This window comes from Miscanthus floridulus, chromosome 10, assembly GCF_019320115.1.
Source record: "Miscanthus floridulus cultivar M001 chromosome 10, ASM1932011v1, whole genome shotgun sequence".
NCBI classification, from domain to species: domain Eukaryota; kingdom Viridiplantae; phylum Streptophyta; class Magnoliopsida; order Poales; family Poaceae; genus Miscanthus; species Miscanthus floridulus.
Genome location: NC_089589.1, coordinates 77223113 through 77247452, shown reverse-complemented (window position 1 = coordinate 77247452; position 24340 = coordinate 77223113). Strand labels below are relative to the sequence as shown.

Below are 24340 nucleotides of genomic sequence, written 5' to 3'. Positions count from 1 at the left end.
TATTCAGTTAGAGCACTAGCAATCTACCCATATGCATTTAACCCATAGGAGACAAGAAACAGGATAACAATCACTAGGATGTCCTTACGGGTATCAAATTTAGACACATGCAAATGAGTAATTGCTTAAAGTGAAATAGGACATCAAGGAAGGCCCATGTTATACTTGCCTTGGTTCACAAACTCGTGCTGGTCCTGCTGGTCGTCGAAGAGTTCTTGGTCTCCAACGTTTTCCTCACCGTCTGAACGCGATCAACACGGCAACATACAACATTCCAAAAGCATTCATGCAAAGCAAACACTCCTAACATTAGAACAATACACCAACAGTATTGAAATCAAAATAAAATGTTTGTAAAACTAATCTACGTTTCTCTACGATCACGTCAACGCGAAGTTCACGAAAAACGGAGCTAAAATGCGTAAGTTATGATTTAAACGGGATTTCCTATAGCAATATATTAAATTAAATCTAACCAGGAAATTAAAAAGTTCCAAACTTGACTAACAGTGGTTCTAACATGTAGGTTATGGAATTACGAAGCTAACGCGATTTGAATGGATCAATTCGGAGCTAAAACGACAATTTTATAAGCGAAACAGTTCAAATGGCATTTCTGTAAATACTGAAAGCGTACTTTTGACTTAAACAGCGAAGTTTACGCTTTCTAAACGGGTTTGCGCATTCGGAGAAATACGCTTTGGACCGCGGGTTAAAACTTAGAAAACTACAGGGTCTCTTAAGCAAAATGACCCCCGAAGAGGTATCTTCTAATCTCGATCGTTGATCTGAGAACGGACGGCTGGAAACGAACTGGGGGAGAGAGAAGAAAGGAGTGGCCGGCCAGAACAGTGACGCCCGCGGCAACTCCATGGCCGGCGGCGTGAAGCTCACTGGCGCGCGCGGTTCCGGGGCTAGGGGCCACGGTTCGGAAATCCGGAGGCACCGGGAGAAAGCTGGGGAGGAGGGGAACTCGCCCAGGCCATCACGACGGCCGGAGGAGAAGGTTGGAGCGGCGGCCGCCATGGCCGAAGGCCAAGAGCTCACGGCGCTCGCGGATTGGGCGATACAAATCACGAAACGCAAAATGAATCGCATGGGGAGAGAGAGGGGGTCACGGCGAGCTCACCACGGGCGAGAAACAGAAGTGGGGACGGCTCGGAGACGACGGCGACGCGGACGGCGAGGTCGGAGATCGGCGGGGCTCCTCCGTGCGGCAGTTTCGGCCGGGACGAGGCGAAAACGGAGCGGAGCAGCAGGGGCGCGCAAGGGGGGGGCTCGGCTGCCTTTTAACGAGGCCGAGGCAACGGGAGGACTCCCACGACGCGTGACGTGGGCGCGGTTGCGGCCGCGGCTTGACCGGGACGGCGGTTGCGGAAGGAAGGTGGGGAAGCTGACAGGCGGGGGCCGGGCGTCAGCGGCTGGGCGCGGGCGCAGGCGCGCGGCAACGGTTGGCGGCCGAGTGGGCCGGCGGGGCTTGCTGGGCCGAACGGCCGAGGCGCGCGACTGGGCTGGCGCGGCTGCGGGGCTGGGCTGCGGTGCTGGGCCGCGGGGAAAGAAATGGCCATGGGGCCGAAAGTCCAGGAAGAGAGGGAAAGAGGAATTTTTCCTTTTTCTTTTTCCAAACAAATTTTCCAAAAGCATTTTATATACAAATTTCAATTAGATTTTGAACTCATTTGGAATTCGAATCAAAACCATTCATCTCAAAATAAATATGCAACAGCATGTATGCATCACTTGTAGCTAACCTTATATTTGATTTTAGTTTTCACAAAAAATTATTTATTTCCTATATTTCAATGCTCACCAAAATTGCTTAAATAAATCAATTTGGCTATTTTTTAGAAAATGCAAATTTAGGGTGTTACAATTCACTACCTCAGTTTGCCCATCAGTTTGGGGACAACATGTTGTAGAAAACTGCAGCTTGGTCCCCAATTTATTCCACAAAGTGCGCCAAAAATGACTCAAGAATTTTGCATCGTGATCTGAAATAATAGTAGAAGGCATACCATGCAAGCGAACAATTTCTTGAAAAAAAGGTCAGCAATATGAACAACATCGTGGCTCTTATGACAAGGAATAAAATGTGTCATCTTAGAAAAATGATCAACCACCACAAAAATACTATCCCTCCCCCTATTAGTCCTTGGCAAACCCAACACAAAATCCATAGATATATCAGCCCAAGGAGTATAAGGAACAGGAAGAGGCATATACAAACCATGTGGGTTCAACCGTGACTTAGCATTTTGACATGTGGTGCACCAAGCCATGTACCATTCTACATCTCGCCTCATCCGAGGCCAAAAGAAATGTCTGGACAGCACCTCCTCCATCTTCTTCGCTCCAAAATGTCCCATCAATCCGTCTCCATGTGCCTCCTGCAACAACAAAAGATGAATGGAGCCAACTGGAATGCATAGGTGGTTAGCTCTAAACAAAAACCCATCATTGATCATAAACTTATTCCATGTATGTCCCTCCCTACAATTCAGCAACACTTCCTTAAAATCAGGATCAAGCGCATATTGTTCTTTTGTTGATTCAAGCCCAAAAATTCGTCAATCAAGTTAGGACAGCAAGTTATATCATCTAGACAAAGCATCAGCTATCACATTATCCTTCCCTTTCTTGTGTTTGATAATATAAGGAAAAGATTCAATAAATTCAACCCATTTAGCATGTCTACGATTCAGATTGTGTTGAGAACGAAGATACTTAAGCGATTCATGATCAGAATGAATAACAAATTCTTTAGGCCACAAATAATTACGCCACGTCTCTAAAGAATGGACAAGTGCATACAATTCCTTATCATACGTGGAATAATTCAGAACAGGGCCATGCAATTTTTCACTAAAGTAAGCAATGGGTTTACCATCTTGCATCAAAACACCCCCACTGCCAACTCCACTAGCATCACATTCTAACTCAAAAGTCTTACCAAAGTTTGGAAGTTGTAACAATGGTACGTGTGTGAGCTTGTCCTTCAAAGTGTCAAAGGACTCCTCATGTGCCTTTCCCCAATGAAACACCAACCATTTCTTCATCAACTCATGCAATGGGGCAGCAATGGTGCTGAAATCTTTGACAAAGCGGTGGTAGAATCCTACAAGACCAAGAAAACTCCTCACATGTGTGATGGTTTGGGGAACCGGCTAGCTCTTTATGCCTTCAATTTTTATCTTGTCCACCTCAATTCACTGTGGAGTTACAACATATCTAAGAAAAGAAACTCAATCCGTGCAAAAGATGCACTTCTCAAGGTTACCAAATAAACGTGCATCACGCAAAGCATTAAAAACAACACGTAAGTGATCCATATGTTCAACAAAAGACTTGTTGTAAATCAAGATATCATCAAAGTAAACTACCACAAAATGACCAATAAAAGCTCTTAAAACCTCATTCATTAAGCGCATGAAAGTGCTAGGTGCATTTGTGAAACTAAAAGGCATTACTAACCACTCATACAACCCGAATTTGGTTTTAAATGCGGTTTTCCATTCATCTCCAAGTTTCATTCTAATTTGGTGGTAGCCACTTTGCAAGTCAATCTTGGTAAAAATTATAGAGCCACATAACTCATCAAGCATGTCTTCTAGCCTAGGAATACGATGACGATGCCGAATAGTTATATTATTGATGGCTCTACAATCAACACACATACGCCAAGTTCCATCTTTCTTTGGAACCAAAAGTACAGGAACGACATAAGGACTAAGGCTTTTATGTACATACCCATGGTCCAAAAGGTCTTGGACTTGCCGCTGAATTTCCTTAGTCTCCTCATGATTGGTTTGATAGGCAGCATGGTTGGGCAGGGTTGCTCCCAGAATCAAATCGATTTGATGCTCTATCCCTCTCATAGGTGGCAGCCCTAGGGGTATCTCAGCTGAGAAAATGTCCTCATACTCCTGCAAAAGGTTAGTGACAGTAGAAGGCACCGAGCTAACAATATCATCAAGCGAAAACATAGCTCGTTTGCATACCAAAGCATATCAAATATCATCATTGGAAATTTCAGGAATGTCACATTTTGTTGCAAGCATAACACCACCCTTCAATTTAATCCTCTTAGCCTTAGAAATAGATGAAGACTTATCCTTTTTAGGTGGGAGAATAGAATTAGTAACTTGCTAATTTTTAGATTGAACATCATTCAAACTAGCAGCACGTTCTCTATCAGCTTGTACAATTTGAGTAGGGGTCAAAGGTACCAAAGTAATTTTCTTTCCTTTATGCACAAAGGTGTATTTATTACTTCTACCATGGTGTGTAGTATCATTATCATGTTCCCAAGGATGACCCAATAAGAGTGAACAGGCTTGCATAGGTACCACATCACAATCAACAGAATCAGCATAAGAACCAATGGAAAATGGAACTCTACAAGTTTGAGTTACCTTTGCTTTTCTAGAATAATTTAGCCACTGAATATGGTATGGATGTGGGTGTGGGCGTGTGGTCAAGCCAAGCTTCTTGACCAAATCAGAACTCACCAAATTATTGTAGCTACCTCCATCAATAACGACATGTGCTCGACGGTTGCTGATGACGAAGAAAATCTAGAACAAGTTATGATGTTATAGCTTCTCAGGTTGCTAGACTTGTGTGCTGAGCACCCTCTGTACAATGATGCTCCTATAGGCCACTGTGTCCTCGCCACCAAGGACTTCGCCGCCCTCCTCATTTGTATCTTTGTCTTCTTCATCTTCAATGTCAGAGGTGCTGATGTAGCCGTCTTCTGTAGCAATGTATGCCTGCTGACTTGTGCAGTCCTTCTGCACATGGCTAATGCCATGGCAGCGGTGGCACTGAATACCCAAAGTGTGTCCCATCGATGCAACGGATGAGGCACTCTTGGTAGGCACCTGCAAAGAATTTTTACCTAAATCTAAAGGTCATGCAGGAGGTGCCTTAGGTGTAGCGGTAACTCCAGAGGCTGTTGGTCGCTTGCTTGCTGGTGGAGGTGCCCAAAAAGTGGTTGGCTTGGTCAGCCCCGAAGATGGTGCCGAGCATGGCGTGTATGTGGTGCTGACCTTGCTCTTGCTTTCTTGTTCACGCCCCTGCAATTCCTTTTCTGCAAGCATAGCAAACTGAAACAACTGGTTGACAGTGTTAAATTCTTTATAATCAACAATGTCTTGAATCTCGTGCCTCAAACTCGAATAAAAGCGACAAATGGAATCTTTGTTCCCCTCCACAACACTACAACGCATCAATCCCTTTTGGAGCTCACCATAGTAATCCTATACAGATTTCTCTCCTTGTTCTAAATGCATCAATTTCTTACGCATGTCTCTATGATAAGGAGGAACAAAACAATCATGCATAGCTATCTTATGTTCTTCCCATGTACCAGGTAAAGTATCCTATGCAGCTAACCCATTCCACCAAATAATGGCAAAGTCCTTAAACTCACTAGTAGCTTGTCGAACTCTATGATGCTCAGGCACAAGGTGGGCACTAAACTTTTGTTCTACCGTCATCTCCCAATCAAGATATCCCTCAGCATCATAATGACCCGAAAAAGATGGTATTGTGAACTTAATCTTAGCATAAGGATCATCGGGCACACGGTGATTATTACCTTGATGGTGGTGGACACCACCCATTTCTGTCGTGTTGCGGCGAAGACATTGTCGTAATCTTGCTTGTCGGAAGGCTGCTCAATCTATGTTCCCAGTGGCATCATGCACCGTGTCTTCTAGCAAGAGACCATTGGTGTTGCTGCCGGAGACATCGTTATTGACCGCCACCAAGGTTTCCAACTCAGTAACCTTGTCGGTTAGCATGGAAATTCATTTGTCCAATCTCTCCATGTTGTTGCCAATGTTGAGTTCAATGAGTGCATCCGTGATGGCCTTCCTGATGGCCTCATTCATCCTTTTTTGGCCATTATCTATAGCAACTTGCAGTTGCTCTTGGCTGACACACTCGTTGAAATCCTTAGGACTGTTATCTCCAGTCTGATCACCTCCTGCCATTGTAAACATAAAAATAGGAACAAACGGTGAAAGTTATCCCTACCAAATGGCTACATGGTTGAAGTGGTATCACTTTTCACTGCAAGTGGAAGCGTCTTACCAAGCTCTTACAAAGTTCTTACCAACACAAGCAGTGGGCGGTACAACCGGTGGCTGGTTCATGATACCTGTGAGGCAGTGGTACCGAGATTGCAAGGCCTTTTTCTGTACTGATCTGAAGAGTTTGTGGAGCTTGGAAGGCACACAAAGAATAATATGTATATTTGGCACACAAGTCAGTAATACAAAGTAATGCTAAATTATAGTCCAAAGTACTTGTTCTCGTTGCTGGTCTAAAATTTTCCAAGTACCAGGTGTGTAACAAACAAGTATGGTGGATAGCAAGGTAACAGGTGTGTGAAAAACAAGTATGGAAGATAGCAAGAGCAACACAAACAAGGAACCAGATAGCACATGCTAACACTGCTCACTTTGGCCTTCTCTATGTGCTTCTCTAGATATTGTTCCTCTTTTGTCCCTCTTTTTTTTTTAGGTTGTTGTTTTTTGGGAAACTTTGAATTTTTCTTTTTATTTTTTTGATATTTTTTATTCACTTAGGAGCACAAAAGAAGCAACCACAAAAGATATGAGCTTAAACAAGTGAAAGGTGTGACCTGTGGAAAATTTAGAAGACGTGCTCAAAATTGACAAAAAGCTTGAGACCATGAAAATAGGATCTTGTGACCAGTTTTTGACCAAAATAAAATTTTCTAACCCCGATAGTGCGGGGGATGGATGGATCCGAATATTTTTCTAATCAATTTTGATATATGGAATGTCGAAATTGGAGATTTATGTGAAAACTAGACCAGTTTTAAGAATGACCTCCGAATTAGAGGATAAAACGGGAACGATGTGCGCAAAATTGGTCATGGCAGCAAAAATTTGATGGAAATGATGGGGGAAAACACATGAACTGGACTCTAACATGACCTAACCAGCAATAAGACCTCGACCAGGACATAAACTCAACACGACGGACTCTGAAACTAAAATATGCAAAGGCTGTGGCGTGGAAGGTTATAGGACAGGAAAAAATATGGCACTGGGCTATGGGACGAATGCAAAACACTCAAAACTAGGGGATAATTGTGAACCTAACGGTATACCTTAGCTCTGATACCACTTAATGGGAATAGGGATCCCGATCTTCCATCAGGTACTGGTAACTATCGTTGTTGTGGAGAATGACACACCGATCTGGCTTCAGATCGAAAGATCAAACCCTGCAATCTTAGCACCACAACTCCTCTAGTTATCAACCGAGACATGGATCCAGTTGACGTCGCCAAGAAGGCTAATCCCTGCCTACGCAACAAAGAACACAAGCAAGAACAAGAAAGAAAACAACCAAATTGCAGATGAATGATTAATCTCATGAAGTTCGGGTCTTACAAACCGATGAACGGTGAAACTGTTCTTGACAGATTAATCTAAGCAAAACCCAAAACCTAATGATGGCAGCAGTGTATAATTATAAAGGTCTTAGGGTCGTCGCCTACCCTAGACGTGCCCCTAATGGGCCCAAACACGATACATGGTCCAACGGACAAAAAGATGGTGTCGTAGCACCCTGGTAGATTCTGGACGCTGACTTGTTTTGACGATTCCTATTGATTCTGAAGGACTTTTGACGTGAGACCACTTAGATTGAATTCCTTATCAAATTAGCTTTCCAGCCATATGTGGATCGTTGAAAACAAAGTCCAGATGCGTCCTAGGTGACTAGTTTAAGGCAGACTTGTCCTGGAGGCCGAGGCAGACTCAAAATCATGTCGGATCAGTCCTCTGGCTTCTGTTGGACGTCCTTGCTGATCATCATCGCCTCCAACTCTTCCTCTAAGTCCCTCATGACCCTCTCCAATGTTCCTAAGCAAGATAACATCATTAGCTAGTAGTCTATTCTCAAAAGTATGAAAATGATCACTTAAGAACGAGCTCACCTCTAAATTTAGTTGACACTTTCGAGCTCGGGTCATTGGACCTTGCATGACGGTTGGAGGATCAGCAGGTGCATCTGAAGGAATGATGTCCTCACCAAAGGATCTCCCCTGCTGGCCCAACCTCCGTTATCACATAGCATGCCTTATCTAGATATTGGTTTGCTTTTCTACCCCTCGTTTCCTCTTTGGCTTGGTAGTCGTGTTCGTGGTTGTGTCTTGAGGCTGTAGAGCAGAGGCCCCAATGTCCGTCTCTGTGGTTGTTGCCTCTGCTCTCCTTTCCTCTACTCCGTCTTGTCCGGCGAGATGTCACGGACGTCGATGTCGTCTTTTCTGAGTTTTAGGAGGGACCTATATATATGATAGGTCAAAGTGTTAGCAGAGGTAACACAACCAAAGTTGTAGAAAAATTTACAAGCTAAGGATATATTCATGCCTCCTCGTTCGAGCCAAAATCCTTGTCCAAATCTTTCTCCGTTGGCCTCCTCCTAGCTTCACGTGGGAAAGGATCCTCGGGACTTACATATCCCTCTTCTGAGTCCTCGTCATCATCATTATCCTCTTCTTTGCCTTCAGTAGCCTCTCCTACTCTTCCCTCTGCTCCCCCTTCCTCCTGGTCACACTACTTCTGAGTAAGCATCACTTCTAGATCATTTTCTAACTCGTTATCGAACTGCTCCTGACTAAGCTAGTCCTCTAGTGCTTGCTCTTCATAGGTTGGCTGCTCATCATACTCGGGGCATCGGGCTACACTATCTGTTGTCCGCGACATTATTTCATGCTTTGTTCTAATAGATGCAAGAAAGTGTGCTTTAGGTATGCGAGAAGTATAAGAAACTAAAAAGGTCTATCAAATAAATTAGTCCTATAAAACAACAATAAATCAAAAAAATGAGTAGTAGCAGTAGTAGAGGCCTCAGAAACATGTCAATCATCATTTGATCATGAACTTGGAGCATCAAGGCATCATAACAGAGAAGAGAGGAGAAGGTAATGTAGGGGCGGCTGATAATGATGTCAAGTTCCTCACAAGTTCTTGATCATCAGCTCATATTCCATATAATGTATGGACTTAGATAATTTCATCATCGGCAAAACAAAGGAGAGGAGAGGGGAGATTTGGCAAAAAAGCAACAACTGCTTAGCAAATATAGAGCTACAACTGATGGCAAAAATAGCCAAAAAACAGCAGCATTGGTCTCATTATTAGCGGAAAATCGATGAACTAGTGACCATATGTATTACTAACCATATAACAGACTGCTGCCATATGGTTGCAAGACCCCTATAGATCCACCAAGCACCAGTTGCTTAACAAACATATATATGCTCACTGTTAACAAACATAGAGAGAAGAATAGTATAGTATAGAGGAGTAGGACTAGTAGAGTAGAGAGGAAAAGAGTAGTGGAGTAGAGAGGAGTAGGAGTAGTAGAGTAGAGAGGAGTAGGAATAGTAGAGTAGAGAGGAGAAGAGAGTAGATCTGCATATCATTTAACACAATAGCAGTGTGGGTGCTGATTCTCTACAAATCACCAAAGGAGCAGCAGCTGATGGCAAAAATAGTCAAAATGTTGCTTGCCAAAAAAGAGCACCTGCTGGCAAACATAGAAGTAGTAGGAGAGGAGAGGAGAAGAGTAGTAGAAGTAGTAGGACTAGTCCAAACAAATCAGCTGTTGCTTGCCAAAAAAACAGCAGCATTGGTATACAAGCCATCCTAGTTTAGCAGCTCACAAGTATGGGAACATTTCATCATCATAGCCGCTGCCTCAGCATAAAAAATTTCACATCATTGCATATGCCACTGCCTCAGCACATTTTTTTTAGAAGTTTAAAAAAAATTCATCATTGCAAATGCCACAAAGTTTGAGAACAAGCAGCTAATGCTCACAAGTAGGTAGAGTAGTAAGCAGCAGCCAGCCACCACGGTAGTAGGTAGAGTAGTAGTAGGAGCAAGTAGTAAGTAGGTAGAGTAGTAAGCAACAGCCCACCACCACAATAGTAGAAGAGTAGAGTAGTAAGTAGTAAACAACAGCCATGCATAAGCCCACCTAGTAGGAGTAGTAGTAGGAGGAGGAGGTGGAGTAAGTAGTAGTAGTAGGAGCAGTACTAGTAGCAGGAGTAGCAGCCAGCAACTTACAAGTAGTAGTAGTAGGAGGAGGAGGAGGAGGAGGAGGAGGAGGAGGAGGAGGAGAAGTAGTACTGGATAGGAGTAGCAACCAACAGCTTAGTAGTAGTAGTAGTAGGAGGAGGAGGAGGAGGAGGAGGAATACAGTAGGAGTAGTACTAGTAGGAGCCTATAACAAACTACAACTTGCTCCTACCATACAGATGACAAGAATCCATTAGCTAGATACTCAATGTCTGAACCAGTTATTTGATTTGCAGTTTCAAGTGCTAGCATCAACCTGATGGTAGTAACGAAGCATTGTATGTAAAAAGTGAAGTGACTGAACTAAAACCCAGTTCTAGTAAAGCAATGCCCAGTAAGAAGGTAGAAAGTCGTCAAACCAGTGTTAGCAGTGACACCAGAAACCCAATTCTAGTAAAGTACCCTAGCCAACAGCATAATGAAATTGACTTTACTAGAATGGAGGTGCTGCAGTAAGCATAAGTGCACAGGCAAGCAGAGTCAATGGTTTCAATAAAATATTGGTCGAAACATTTCAATAAAATGCAAAACAGAGTCAAAACAATGCAGAATATGGAGGTGCTGCAGTAAGCAATTTAGGATCAGCATTCTTAACAGACAAGTAGCAACAGTTTGAAGGAAAAAAATTCATAGAAAGCATAATGCTATGTCACATTGTTAACCATAACTTCAAAGTACCATACAGAAATAAGGTGTTGGCATGCATTGACACATCAACTGTAAGACATGCTAATTGATAGAGAAATACTAGCATTCACAGAATGAATCAATGAAACATGGATGTGCCTGCCTAATAAGTAGGCTACAAACTAAACCTAAATGATCAGAAACCAAGGAATTAGATTACGAAAATAAAAGACATGGAGTAAATTTGATGCCCTAAATTGATTAACAAAAATCCAGAATCGACGAAAGATAGAACATGGATCATGTATTTTAGCAGTCTATAGCTTACCACTTCTAGCTGACTACTCCACTGGCTTAGTTAAGTAAATAGTTTATTTTGAATGCTGAATTAAACTTATTCATAATATCAAAAGCAAAGTCAATTAATGTTAATATTTGGGTTACAGTAGTTCCTGACTTCCTGAAGCACATTAGAAATAAAATGGCATAGTTAATTGAGTAAAAGAAGTGTGGTGTCAAAGATTATCATGCAAAGCAACTTATTATGTCTAATATTAGAGGTTCAAACTCCTAATTATCTTATTGTGAAAGCAAAGAGCTATTTCGACCAATATTTTATTAAAACCAATGAATTGATTTGCAAGTTTAAAAGGCACAACTCAGTCAAAAGTCAACTTCACAATAAGGCAAAAGAACAGGCATATGCTCAGCTTAAATTATGAAATCATTGGCAGTGGCATCTGCTCAGATAAAATTATCATAGTTAAAATCATTGGCATCATAGGCAACATCATAGTTAAAATCATAGTTGCATCACAGGCACCATCACAGGAAACATGTGCACAGGCAGCACATGTGCATAGGCAAGATCACAGGAAACATGTGAGCTTAGGGACAAGCAAAATCACAAGCAAACCTGGGATCACAGGCAAGATCTTTTGTGGGAGGAGATAGTGCACAGGCAAGATCACAAGCAAACCTGGGATGAGCTCAGGGAGGAGGACCGAAGATGAGCTCGGGGACAAATGGAGCATGGGCCGTCCTCGGCGCGGGCGATGACGATGGTGTACGCCTACGGCGGTGGTGGCACTCGGGGGAAGACGGCGTACGGCGATGGATGTCCTCACCCATGGCTAGGGTTCCACAGCGGGTCCCAGTGGCGGACGAAGCCAAGGAAGACGGTCGAGCCCCAGTGGAGGCGGCGGTAGAGCTTCTCGCCCCCACAAACGGCGACGTTGCTAGGGTTAGCAGCAGGACCCTGCGGAGCTCCAAGGCACGGAGGACGAAGAGGAAGAGTGGGGAGGCCTACCATAGCGCATGGCTGGGCGAGCACAGGCCGACAGAGGTGAGAGGAAGCGGCGCTATGGCACGGAGATGATGGCGGCGGTGGCTGGGGCAGGGGGAAAATTTGGTAGCCTGACAGCGTCCGCAAGGAAGAAGAGCGCCTAGACTTAGCCAAATTTTAACCTCCCCGTGCACCCTACTTTTATACTGGGGACGATTTGTAGGGGCGGCTGGTGAGTGAGCCGCCCCTACAAATGCATGTGTAGGGACGGTTCCTGACTAAGCCGTCCCTACAAATATTTATCAATTAATTTTTATTACTTGTTCTATATATATATTTTTCTATATATAAATGTATATATATTTGTTTTCTAATTATTCTATATGTATAAATATATCTATAAATACATTTTTATATAGAAAATATATAATTCTATATTTTCTTCTTTACAAAAACAATATTTTAAAAATTCAAAATTTAAAATTCAAAACAACTACAACCATTTTAGGACACTAAATGACCTCAAATGAAAATTTTGTAAACATCAAAGTTTTAGAACTCATCAAGATGTACAACTTATATTTTGGTCATCTTTTCATTTAACAAAATTTGAAAAGTTCAAATTTTGAATTTCAATAAATGGCAACTTCAAACAAGATTTTGAAACCTTAAATGATTTCAAATAAGAAAGTCATGAACATAAAGTTGTTGAACACATCACTATCTACAACTTTTATTTTGATCATCTTTTCATTTGACTAAATTTGAACAGTTAAAATTTTAAATTTTAATAAATGTCAACTTCAAACAAAATTTTGAAACCTTAAATGATTTCAACTAGACAAGTCTTGCACATAAAAGTTGTTGAACTCATCACTATCTACAACTTTTATTTTAATTATTTCTTTATTTAACAAAGTCTTAGTAAACATTGTTCATAAATCCACATATCACTCATAGTTTAATAAACTATACAAGAGACATGTTGATTTGTGAACAATATTTACTATCACTTTATCAGATGAAGAAATGACCAAAATAAAAGTTGTACATCTTGATGAGTTATTCAACTTTGATATTCATTACTTTTTCAGCTGAAATCATTTGGTATTTCAAAATCTTGTTAGAACTTGTCATTTTTTTTAAATTTGAAAATTTGAATTGCTCAAACTTTGTTAAACGAAAAGAGTGGCCAAATCAATACAGTAACTTGATAGGGCATGATTTCAGAAAATTTTAGGAAAAAATCATCACATTTGGAGTTAGTATGAGGGAGAAAGACTAGTTACAAATTTTACCCAAAGATTAAAAAGAAAAATCACAACTGTTCATGATGATCAATGATGAACAAGTGTGATTTCTCTTTTTAATCTGTGGCTGAAATTTGTAACTAGTTTTTCTCCCTCATACTAACTCCAAATATGATGGGTTTTTTCTTAAAATTTTCTAAAATCACGCTCTATCATTTTAGTCTGATCATCTATCTTTGTCACTAATTTTGGACAATTCAAATTTTGAATTTCAGAAAATGACAACTTCAAACCTGATTTTCAACCACTAAATGATTTTAGCTGTAGAGGTGATGAATATAAAAGTTGTATAACTCGTTAAGATCTCTAACTTTTATTTTAGTAATTTCTTCATTTCATAAAGTGTTAAGTGCTTGTTTTAAGTGTTTCAATAGTAGTCCAAACATGTTGTAGTAGTAATAAGTGCCTGTTTCAAGTGTTTGCGTGTTACAGTTGTTTTAGTAGTAATAGAGTGGATGTTGCAATAGGTTCATCTGGATGTTGCAAAGGGTAGTCTCACATTCATGTATAAATGTAGTCTCACACATATACATAAATATATAGTCTCACACACATGCATAAATAAAGTCTTACAAACACACACACTTACATAAACACTCCACGTTCAACAACTAGCTAGCCCGTTGTAACGACTTTTCCCTTGATACCTTTTCGTTCCCATAGCAATATGTCTTTGGACATGTTCTTTTCCACAACACTGATCTTCTTAGGGAAGTCTGTAAATAGTGGTATCTCATTATAGTTATTGTAAGCTTCAACATCGTCCACGCCATCAACTCCGATAATGTGTTGTTTTCCGGAGGCAACCACGTGCTTTGTCTTCTTCTTCGGGGAGAGGTTACTTTGTGGGTCAAGAATATAGAAAACTTGTGTTACACATGAAGCGAGCACCCAAGGGTAATCTTGGTAGCCTAGATTCTCGAGGTCCAGGACTCTCAATCCAATCTTGTTTAGTTGGTGTTGTTTGATCCAGCGGCATCGAAATAGGGCCACCGTTATATCCCTTCCATAGTCAAGTTCTCATATCTCTTCAATGATGCCAAAGTATTGGATTTTTCACCCCACTCCATCGAGAGCTTCTATTCGAACGCCGCTATTTTGGTTCACATATTTACTATCCTTTGCGTGGGTATAGTACGTGTACCCATTGATGTCATAAGCTTTCCAAGATGTCACTTGTCTCGATGGCCCCTCTGCCAACCTACTGATGGTAATAGAGTCTATGGTTTCTCCAAGCGGTATGTTTTGGTCCTTCAACCATGTAGTTAGTCGTTGCTTGTGCTGTTTCATGACCCAATCATCTGAACGACCATTTCTCTCCGCCATAATGATAGCCAAGTGTTCATCAATGTTTGGTTGCATCAGTTGTGTATTCTGTAAGACACTGTAATGCGCCCAACTCACTTCTTTGTAATCATGGTCGATGAACACTTTTCTACCACTGGTAACCTTTCCAGCCAGCCTACCCTTGTGACGAGAATTGGGTTCACCAATCCCTTTCTGTACTTTTAGGTACTCTTGACAGTACTCGACGACTTCTTTAGTACTATAACCCTCTATCATGGAGCCCTTTGGGTATGCTCGATTATGCACGTATTGGCTTAGAACTGACATGAACTGCTCGTAGGACCACATTTCATGCAAGTAGCAAGGGCCCAGTGCTTGTATCTGATGAACCATGTGAATAATGAGATGTGGCATTATATCAAAAAAAGCAGGAGGTAAACACGTCTCTAGTTGGTTTTGTGTCTCCACCACAAATTCATATAGGTCACTCGGCTCTTTCTTACTAATCGTCTTCTGTGAGATCTTCGAAAAGAAGTAGCACATGCGGGTGATGGCCATCTTCAAGAAGTTTGGCTTTATAGCCCTAATTGCAATAGGTAGAAACACTGTGAGCATCACATGACAATCGTGAGCCTTGCAGTGTGTTATTAACAAGTCCTTCATTGACACTGGCTTCTTCACATTCGCTGAAAACCTAGTTGGGACTTTGACCCCCTCAGGAAAGTGCATATAGATCTCTTCTCTTCTGGTGTTAGGTTGAAGCATGTCGCAGGTAGAGTGTATTTTCCATTACCCTCAGGTATTGGGTAAAGCTATGGCATCACGTTTAGCTGCACCATGTATTTCCATGATTTCAGTTCATCCTTTGACTTGCCTGTGTCCATCAAGGTAGCAATGAGACTCTTAAAGATATTCTTCTATATGTGCATAGCATCAATGTCATGGGGACCTCCAAGTCTGGCTAATAAGGCAGATACTGAAAGAAGATCGATTATTTCTTGAAAGGTACGTCTTCGACAGGAGGTGTGCTTCTATCTCTGTTCATCCCACCTGGATTCTTCTTTCCATAGATGACGCGTATGTTTCTCACCATTCTATACATGTGTTCTCCATTATGACGTCTCTCCAGATGAGGTGCAATCTCTGGGATGTTGTCATAAAATCTAAAAAATAATTTGCTGCGGTACTTGTGACTTATCTTTAAGAATCATTGGTTCCTTAGGTAAACTATCTTCCCTTTGATCCATCTAGGAACACCCATGTAGTACTATCCAAGCAAACTAAGCATCCCGTCTTCCCTTTAATCTGTCTAGACAAAGCAAACAACGTGGGGTAATCATTGGTTGTAACAAATATTATTACTCTACATATGAAGTCCTCCTTTCAGAATGCATCGTACATCGGCTCCCCATGCCTCCATAGCCTCTTCATTTCTTTCATTAAAGGCTTAAGGAACACATCTATATCAATGACTGGTTGTTTAGGGCTAGAAATAAGCATAGTGAGGAGAAGGTACTTTCTCTTCTGACACAACCACGTTGGGATGTTGTATATGGTCAAGATCACTGACCAAGTGCTGTGGTCACTCATACTCTCATTGAAAGGATTCATTCCATCGGTGCTCAAGCTAAACCGTACATTCTTTGGGTCATCGCTGAATTCTTTATGCTTCTCATCGATCCTTTGCCACTGACTACAATAAGCCGGGTGTGCAATCTTATCATCATCCACCTTGCGTTCATCATCCCACCATGTCATGAGTGCGGCTTCTTTAGGGTTTTGGAAGATACGTCTCAAGCGGTCGGTCACTGGCAAGTACTACATTACCAAGGCAGGAATTCTTCTCTGCTTTGCATCGTTGCCTAATGGAGTGTCCTCTAGGGGCTAAGATTCTTGTACCACCTTTTTCGTACCCTTCTTATTCCTCTTTTTTCCTGTGGAGGCTTTGTCCCCATCGTAAAGGTCATTGTTCTTATACCGGCTGGTCCCACACCGGGGACATTTATCCAGTGACTTAAACGTTTTGCCACGAAAAAGGATACAGTGGTTGGGCATGCATGGATTTTTTTCAACCCCCATTGTCAATGAACTTATGACCTTCTTCGCTTGGTATGTGTTGGTGGGAACTGAATTTGGTTGTGGCAGCACCCATGATAGGAGACGCAATATATTATTGAAACTATAGTCTGACTAGCCATACTTAGCCTTCAAGATGATTAGCTCAAGCATAAAATGTAGCAATATCCAATATGTCGGACAGCCATTTTCAACACCATATATAGTCTCCTTCGATGCTTGTCACCCTTTCCAAAATTTCTAGACCTTTCGGCCTCTTTGGTAAAATCTCTGGTCCAAGGACCCGAATCATTTCCTCTAAATCATCAAAATCATCTTCATCACCAACACGTGCTCCCCCATTGTATTGGCACCACCTTCGTCGTTACCATCCCAACCACCAGCATCACCACCTTGTTCATTGCCAAACTCAGGATCCATTTGTACATCAAGCTCTTCTGAGTATTGGGACAAGTATTCTAGGGTTTTGGCGTCGTCTTCTTCATCATCGTCGTCATTATCAACAACCGTTGTTTCACCATGATGAATCCACACTATGTAGTCCTCAACAAATCCTTGCACAATCAAATGTTCTCTGATGATACCCACATCTGTTCATGCCAAAAGTTTGTTGTAATCTTTGCAGGGACAAATAACTGTATCATTTTCTCTATCAATGTCGCTGCATGCTTTTCTGCGGCTTCAATAAATTTGTCCACCTCTTCACGAAAACCTGCCTTGAACCTTAATAAACCATACATCCAAGACTTCCTGTACTCCATCTTTTAAAACACAACAATCAAAGAAAATACATTAAAGGACTACTAATTCAGATATATATGTCAAGAAATCAAATTAATAATTAATTACTTGACAATAATTATATATACTTCAGATATATATAAATATAAAATAAAATTACATGAAGCATATCAAACACACACCATGGTAGAGGGTAATTAATTAATGGCCTATTTATCAATAAATAATTAAAAATATTTATTTATTAATTAAAATAAATAATTTTAAAGACAATAATTTGCAACAATTAATATTTTATCCACTACCTTTCATGCAAACCCTATTCCAATTTCATGAAACATAAATTTACAAAATTAAAATTAAAAAAACAAACCATAGATCTAGATCTAAATCTACATGTACATGAAACATACATGAAACTAGGGTGTAATCTCAAATAAAATCAAGCAAGATCGACTAATAAATGGTGTAATCTCATTTATCTAACTAATTTAAACTAATAGCTTCAAAACTAGAGTCTAATTTGCTTCATATAAAGCTCAAGCACCATAGAAGAGAGAGAAAAGCCAAACTCTAATTACGATCACTAACCAACTATTAAAACTTCAAATAAAGGCTTTGAATAGCATTTTCTTACCTTGTACAACCTCTCCACCAAAGTATTTGAGATCAAAACCTCCCCCTTGTTAGAGTAATTTTTTGGAGGAGCCCAAGGCCTCCCAAACTTTTTTGCTCGGGTTGGAAAGAGTGGCCCGAGGTGGAACAAGGTGGGTACTATATATACATCGGGCATTTGTAGGGATGACTGGTGATTTAGCCGCCCCTACAAATGGATACAGCAGGGGCGGCTGGTAATAGCTGCCTCTATATACCAGCCGCCCCTACTATGTCATTTGTAGGGGTGGCTGCTGTGCTGGAGCCCAAGCACGTCACTGTAGGGGCTGCTCCAATGTTAACCGCCCCTAAAAAAAACTATTGCAACAAACTGTTTTTCACGTAGTGTCTCTCCCTTATCACACCATGGCCAAAACCAAGCTTAGTACCGTGCAGCTCCAACTGATACTTATCTCCATGGCACTCGCTGCCGCCGCCACCACTGCCACCACGCATCTCCGGTTCTACATGCATGACATCGTGACGGCAACAGCAGGGAGCCTGGCAACGGGGCTGCGTGTGGCGAGGGGCACGTCGCCGCTGCCGGGAGACCCCAACGTGCGCTTCGGCGACATGCACATTATCGACGACGCACTGACGGAGGGTCCGACGTGGCGTCGCCGGCAGTGGGGCGCGCGCAGGGGTTCTGCCCCGTCGTGGAGCAGCAGGAGCTGGCGGTGATACTCTCCCTCAACATAGTGTTCACTGCGGGTAAGCACAACGGCAGCTACCTCGTCATCCAGGCAAAGGACGCCTTCTTTGACGAGGTCAGGGAGCTGGCGGTCATTGGCGGAGCAGGCAGGTTCCGTGGAGCCACCGGTTACGGTCTGCTCAGGACGCACTCCTTCGACTCCAGCACCAAGAACGCCGTGGTCATGATCGACATGTACCTGCAATTGTTCCTGGCATCATGTCAATTCACCTGTGAATCGAACTTTGTTCCAGGGACATGTGCTGCTCTAACTCTTATGGACATGAAAAGTTTAGAGATTTATCAACGATCATGTTATGTGTTTTAATTTGTTTTAGGATCAGACTGCACATTCCTCAACATTTAACTTGTATGGACATGAGAGAGAGTGGTGGATCAAGGAAACACTTTGTATTACAACTCATTATCGAATCAGACTCTGCGTCATGATTAGACACAATACTCTAACTTGTACAGACATAGGAGAGATCGAGTCCTGCAGATCCCTATTAGATGGCCGGCTATGAGCAATGAAAGATAAAGAAACATTTTGCTTTATAATATTATATTAGATAGACTAGTACATCAACCAGAGCAGAGACTATGATCTTAGAGAATAACCTTAAAGTATAGTAAAAAGTTATAAGTGGATTCTAGGATGATTGAGAGAGAAGAGAAGAGAAGTGGACTATAAGTTTACAACTAGTTGATGCACGAGTTTTAAAAAAAGAGAAAAAAAAGCAAACTATGTATTATTGATAAAATATGATCTAATAGCCAACTACTATATGGCTGGGCTGATAGTCAACAACAGTTTATAAGCCATGCTCTTAGTATACAGTTGACTAGTTCGATGCAGCATCAGCACCGATCATTTCCGTCTTGATGTTCTCGTGTCCTTCATCAGTTTGATCACCTGGGTCGTTTGTCCACCGTTTGGCAAGTGTTATACTCGCCACAATGCAAGTCAGGCAACTAATCACAACCAAATCTCGCCACAATGCATCAGGGATGTGAGAACTGAGTCCTGAATTAAGTATTATTCTCTTTCGTTGAGAAGAATTTATAGACCAACCTGCAGTACAAGTACAAAACGGAGGTTGGTGTTCGCTGTGCAGCGTACATCCAAACAAATTTCGAAGGAATTTTCAGAAGCCATTTCTTGATCCCAAGGTTTCTGTTGGGGTTTTTCTATACGAAAAATGTGTAGCTCACTCGAGTGATTCTGTTGGCTGCGTCGCTCGATTTTGCAGCTGTTGGATGCTGTCGTGGTTTGATCCGGTGCGTCAGTCTGTTTTGTGCCTGTTTGGCTAGCTGTTTTGTGGGTCCCGTGTGTCAGCCTGCACTGTTTGGATTTTTGGGAATCGCGCCTTTATTGTCTCCTTTGGATTGGAACGGTTGCGTCCGCTGCTTCATTTCTTTGCGTTTCGTTTTCTCGTCTGGGTCTAGGGTTTGCAGAGGCGACGCAAAGCCACTCTGGGGCGATGAGATAGGGTTCGTGTTTTCTTCTTCGATTCCTCCCTTTTTGTAGCACCCAGTTTTAAGAACAAAACCAGATACATACCATATATGAGTCCAGAAAGTCAAATCTCACATATAGCTACAAATAAGGGTAATATCAATAGACAATGCTTAAATACATAGCGTATTAGTGTAAAGAATATAACCTCAAAGTATAGACGGCGGAAAGACAACTCCGATCTTCAGGCGAAGACTCGAAATCCACAGGGTCAACTAACTGGTTGACCACAAGCCTAATTCCTCCAAGCTCTAGCAATCTGGTACCCATCCGGGATTTTCATCTAAATATTTGAAAAGTAAAATAAGCGTAAGTACATGTCGTACTCAACAAATATAACATGGGGTTCATGAGGCTTAAAAGGCTGACACTGGTTAACTGCAATTAGCTTTTAATGAGCCATGATTTTAGCAATTTAGTAGCAACAAGTTTATCCACAAGCCCATAAACACATGATCAGGTAAACATGAATAATGAATAGCATAAACAATTAACCATTAGTGAGCATCTTCATCATCAGTATCATCTGTGTTCATCATCTATTCCGTAAATGTTCCAAGGCTGCTCGTGACCATGAGCACAGCTGATATACCAATTTTACGCTCTGTAGAGGTTGTACACTTTCACTATGAGTCGTGATTTACCCTTTCGCCCAAGATAGCTAATCTTTTGACCCACTTCCAAGGAAGATCAGCAGGGTCCACTATGAAGCCTTTCAAAGGTTCGTCTAATAAATTAGGGCCATTAGATTCACTCGACAAACAGATATAGGAATCCCCTATCGAATGACATAATTTCATCACGGCTATACACATAAGAGTAGAGGTTGTCATATACCCAATTCGGCAAGTCATTCTTACGCCAATAAAGGTAACTACTAACAAGCTAGAAAAGGTCATCATACTGAGCTAAAATCAGAGCCATATAGCCCTCACAGCTGTATTGTAAGTCCCGGATAAATCACTTACAGATAAGTCCTTAGGGAGAGAAATCTAGCACACCATAAAATAGCCCAATGCCCTAGCCCCCTTGTTCCATGTTGCTGAAAAACATCTTTTAGTGTTTATTGCATATTACATTAGTCTAGTTACAAGATCATGGTTGAAGTTGAGCACTAGCATCATACTACCCAATGCAATACCCCATAGGTAACAAGGTATAAGTACAAAAGACTAGAATATCCTTAGTGGCAGTCAAGGTAGACACATGTAGTATGAATTATATGATTAAAGGTGTATAGGAAGGTATAAGTACAAAAGACTAGGATATCCTTAATGGCAGTCAAGGTAGACACATGTAGTATGAATTATATGATTAAAGGTGTATAGGATAACAAGGAAGATCACATGCTATACTTGTCTTAAACACCGATCCTTCGGTAAGCTTTAATCTTCAACGTTCTTCTTCTTCTTGATCACCACGTATATCTCACCGACTGGACGTAATCATAAAGTACCACACAAGCATCCATACAATCATACACGAAGCAAACAATAGATCTAAATTAGAATAGTACACCAAACATAAAATCAAGACAAAAAATTTGTGAAACGAATCGACGTCTCGCTACATACACACAGACGCAAAAATACGCTAATCGAAGCTACAGTTGAAAAGATACAACTACCGAAAGATTTACTTTACACACGAAAAGAAAACTATTGGCTTCATTTATTTAACTATATAAAAGCTTATATAAATTGGATTAAATCAAATTTGGATTTGAGTTATAAACCTAAAGTAAAACAAATCATATTTTATTTACAAAACCCAGTTGCATAATTATTAATCAAGATATAATTTAAACCATGAAATTTTAGAAATAGTAATATGGTAACCACTGTTGCTAACACGTAGGTCTCGTCGCTATGAATCTAACGCAACTTGAATGGGTCAAAACGGATCTAAAACGCAAAAGATATGATTTAAATAAGATTTCCTTTGATAAAATAATAGATTAAATCTAATCATGAATTTTAAAAGTTGAGAACACATCTAACAGTAGTATAAACATGTAGATTATGAAATTACGAAGCTAACGCAAGTTGAACGGATCAAATCGGAGTTAAAACGAAGAAGTTATGGCTAAAACAAAATCAGTGGCAATTCTGTAAATAGTTGAAAACGTATTTTAGATCTAAACCAACGAAACTACACTTTTAAAAGAAGAAGACGAAGTCTAAGAAAACATTTTGGACGGCGGTCTTACCTAGGGGTACCTCGGCGGCGTAGGGGCAGCAAGACGGCAACGACAACGGCAACGGCGACGGCGACGATGATGGCGACAGCAACGGCGAGAGAAAGAGGAGAAAAATATAATTTACTACACGACGGATTTTCTAAACTAGGGGCTCCCCATATGTTAGTTTTGGTGTGCTTTGCCCAAGGGGTTGATTGATATATATAGGAAGAAAAACTCCCCACATCCACATCAACTAGCGTTATGGTACTAATTGATGTTACCCCTCCACATTTACTAATGGGCCTAAATAATCATTAAATCCTATTAGTAAATAAATGCATGGGCCTTTAGGATTTATTAGGATTATTGCACATAGGCTTTAAGCTTTGGAAAAATGAGAGATTTATTATTTTCAAAATTAATTAATTTTATGGATAAAATAATTGTAGAAAAGTCCATAATTAATATTTAAGCCACGAAAAATACTCCGAGACCTCCGAAAATTTGGGGAAATTTCTCAGAGACAATTTGGAACATGATGAACCCAAATAAAGTATTTGGAGCTCATAAAAATATTGTTGGGAACTTGGAACATAAAAATTAAGGTGAAGGAGGTAGGAATTAAATTCCAGAAAGAAGCTAGAAAATTCCTAGAGATAGATATTCATCTCCTAAACGTATAAAAAACACACATTTTGCACATAGAACCACGAGATGCGACCGGCACGAATGCAACAAACATGTTTCTACCTTATGATAAAATTTAAATTAATGAAAAATTTTATTTTCCTATGTTTTCATGTGCACAAAAATTCACAAATAAATCATTTTAACTCTATTTTCAAAAGTGGCAAATTTTGGGGTGTTACAATTCTACCCCCTTAAGATGAATCTCGTCCCCGAGATTCAAAAGACGTCGACTAAGAGATAGGGATACTCCGTCTTTGGATTCTTCTTTACTTCATCGTGTAGTTTCATTGTCTTAAAATATCCACCTTCCAACCAAGCCTGATGATTCTCTTGGTCAGAAGGAGACTGTACTACCGATCTTCAAACATTCATGATTCCGGCCAAGTCACTCGAACTTGGAATACAATTCTTAATCATTGGTGTCACCCGAACTTTCTTAGCACAATTCTCCATTGCTAAGAGCATCGGCTATGACTTTGCTTCTCGAAGTGATAGCACCAAGTCATAATCAATCTCATTCCAATAAAAATATCACAAGCTCAAGACCAACTTAGTGAAGATGTCCTGTAGATTCTTATGATCTTCCTAAATGTCACCTTTACTTCCAAAAAGACAGCTTCCACGCTCCACAATGGATAACTCCAAGTAACATGTCGATTAGTTTAACTCACGCTTCCTTAGTTGACTTAATGAACAAGGTACACCTTTTCTTCTCTTATAAGGACACATTCCACACCTTGATAGGGTGCATCCTAGTGGATATAATGTTCTTGTCCTGATCTGATAAAGCTAACACATAGGTTTTACTCCATCCTCTTCTTGGATTCCCTCAAACATTTGCCTAAGGTCTTTTGATCCAAACTAACTTGAAAACTTTTCCGATAGCTCTACTAAACTCTTGATGATCTTAGATAAATCTACCTTGAACCTCTAACTAAACCTCATTGAGAACCTGATTTTCCTTCACATCTTTGGGTACCACCACGCTTCCGCTGCGCAAACTAGAACGTAGGATACTTCACCTTGTAAATTCTTCAACTTGGCTATCCCCTTAAGAAAAGATAAACTAGGGGACACAAGAAGGGTAGCTTGCACCTTATTCTAGATGAGCTAACTAATATCAAGATGTTCCGACATCCCAATGATACTCT

At 40.9% G+C, this 24340-nt stretch overlaps 1 pseudogene; it reads left to right on the top strand.

The window, feature by feature from the left end:
* The window catches only part of LOC136488895 (dirigent protein 1-like), a 42766-nt pseudogene extending 23640 nt beyond the window's left edge, over positions 1-19126 (top strand).
* The last annotated feature ends 5214 nt before the right edge of the window (positions 19127-24340 follow it).